This window comes from Coenobita brevimanus, chromosome 21, assembly GCF_032717465.1.
Source record: "Coenobita brevimanus isolate Jiangsu-jjx chromosome 21, ASM3271746v2, whole genome shotgun sequence".
Classification (NCBI taxonomy): domain Eukaryota; kingdom Metazoa; phylum Arthropoda; class Malacostraca; order Decapoda; family Coenobitidae; genus Coenobita; species Coenobita brevimanus.
In genome coordinates, this window is record NC_136974.1 from 645,017 (window position 1) to 647,516 (window position 2,500).

A 2,500-nucleotide genomic window follows, 5' to 3' on the forward strand; every position below is an offset into this window, starting at 1 on the left:
TAACATGCCTCATTACATCAGGGGGGGTCACGCCCCTGTTAGCGGTAGGGGGGTCAGTGTCAGGTGGGTCGGGCCTAAAATTTCAAATGGGCATAAAATCGTCAATATTCACCAGATTTACTCCAAATTTGAAATGTCACATCTTATCACATGTATAATTTTGTACACACATTATTTCATGTACGTTTTTCATGCAATCATAAAGGTAAACACACATAAAAGTACCTGTACAATATTTAACTAATATTGGTACTGGAACCAAAATTAAGTATCGCGCTATGGGGAGCAAGGGATACGAATATTATCAAAAAATTCCAGACACAGATTGTTCCACTAAGCTGGCTGGACAATGTTGTACCATATGGAACTCTTTTACTCCCACAAACCCACGTAATACTGAAAAAAAAAAACACCTAAAACAAACATATATACTACCCAAAACCTATTACACACACACACACACACACACACACACACACACACACACACACACACATGAAAAACAGGAATATATCAACTTACACGCTTGCAGACTTAACTCTTCCTTCTCCCTCGATCTGATGCTGGTGTGTGTGATGATGAGGGGTGGGCGAGTGAGGGGGTGGGTGAAGAGGGGGGGGCGTGATTGGTGGTTATTTTAACTTATGAGAGCTTAGCCAATCAGAGGACGCCTGGTAGCACACGGAGAGGCTGTTGTGGAAGCCGGGCCAATCAGAGAAGAGCCTGTGACGTGTATTTAAATTCGACCAATGGGAGAAGGAGTAAGAAGGGGTGTGTGTGAGTCTGGCCAATAGGAAGGCACGATGCAAATTGTCCCTGCGTGGCTATGTGTGACGTCATGTGGTGTGTGTGTGTGTGTGTGTGTGTGTGTGTGTGTGTGTGTGTGTGTGTGTGTGTGTGTATATATATATATATATATATATATATATATATATATATATATATATATATATATATATACACATACACTGTACATCATCGTCATCCGGACCTTCTTTCCCACCCTAGGGCAGAGTGAGAAGTAGCTATGTCCAGGAAGCCCAAATTTGTCCAATCCAATGGGCCACGATTCCAGTCATTCATCATTCAAGCCCCCGGAATCCTGGCTCCATCGGATACGCCAAAAACATTCACCAAGTTCTGTAGCTTCACATAAAAGTATCGGATAGAGTCAGTGCGGACGCTACCACGTTAAAAACGGGTGCCAAAAATCCCTGATCATGCACTTCTCCTCAACATTCATCCAGCCAGCTCGATCTCTTGTCAGTTCCCAAGCCTCACCGACTTCCAAACCTCTCTTCCTCACACACTCATCCACCATATCACTCCACCTTCTCGTTGGTCTACCTTGCCTCCTCCTTCCTTCAAATTCGCTCAGATATACCTCTTTCACCATTCTATTGTTATCCATTCTCTCCACATGACCATACCATCTCAGTACATTCTCTTCGATTCTGGTGTCCAACGACTTCCTCACTCCACATCTTTCACGAATCACATTATTTCGTATCCTATCCACCCTCTGTACTCCACATACATTCCTCAGCAGTCCCATCTCCACTGCTCTTACTCTTGACTTTTCATTTTCATGCCACACCATAGTCTCACATCCATATGTTAAAGTTGGCACTAACACTCCTTCATGTATCCCTCGTGCAGCTGCAACACACAAGCCTCTGTTTCTTATCAAGGCCTTCATTGCACCAGCTACTTTTCTTCCTTGTATCACTCTACTTTCAACTTCTTTTGCACATTTTCTTCTCTTTTCTATCACCGTACCCAGGTATTTGAACTCTCTCACCAATTCCAGTCTCTCTCCATTCACTGTAACATCGCACTGGGAGTCACCTTCTCTCTCAGTAACCATCACTTTACTCTTTTCTACATTTACTCCCAAGTCACGACGCTTACAGACATCGCAAAACTCTACACTAGCCTACCAAGTTCTTGTCTGGTATTTGCAAGTAGTACTGCATCATCAGCATACAACAAATTTGAGATATTCCATCCATCACCATTCATTATCAACGCCATCCCTCTCTCCATTACTCGTGTTTTTACTTCTCTCATCACCCCATCCATATATAATTTGAACAACCATGGGGATATCACAAAACCTTGTCGCACGCCCTCACCGATCGTGAATCATTCACTTAGATGTCCATTAACCTTTACACATGCTTCACTACCATCATAAAAACTCTTGACGGCACCTAGCAGCTTACCATCTACACCGTACATGCGCAAAACTTTCCACAATCCCTCTCTGTCTACTTTGTCATATGCTTTTGCCAGATCCATGAATGCCATAAACACCTTACGGTCCTTCTCACAAGCCTTCTCTGCTATCTGTCTCACTAATTTTGGTACTGGAACAAAAATTAGGTATCGCGCTATGGAATGAGAGGGATATGAATATTATCAAATTTTTCCAGACACAGATTGTTCCATTAAGTTAGCTGGACAATGCTGTACCATATGGAACTCTTTTACTCCCACA

General features: G+C 42.8%; 2 protein-coding genes across 2 annotated transcripts in view; one reads left to right on the top strand and one right to left on the bottom strand.

Annotated features, from left to right (window-relative positions):
* The window catches only part of LOC145392173 (uncharacterized), a 74,856-nt gene that overhangs the window by 72,216 nt on the left and 140 nt on the right, over positions 1-2,500 (bottom strand). The window lies entirely within an intron of this gene.
* The window catches only part of LOC145392046 (uncharacterized), a 28,589-nt gene that overhangs the window by 4,034 nt on the left and 22,055 nt on the right, over positions 1-2,500 (top strand). The gene's annotated exons all lie outside the window — the stretch shown is intronic.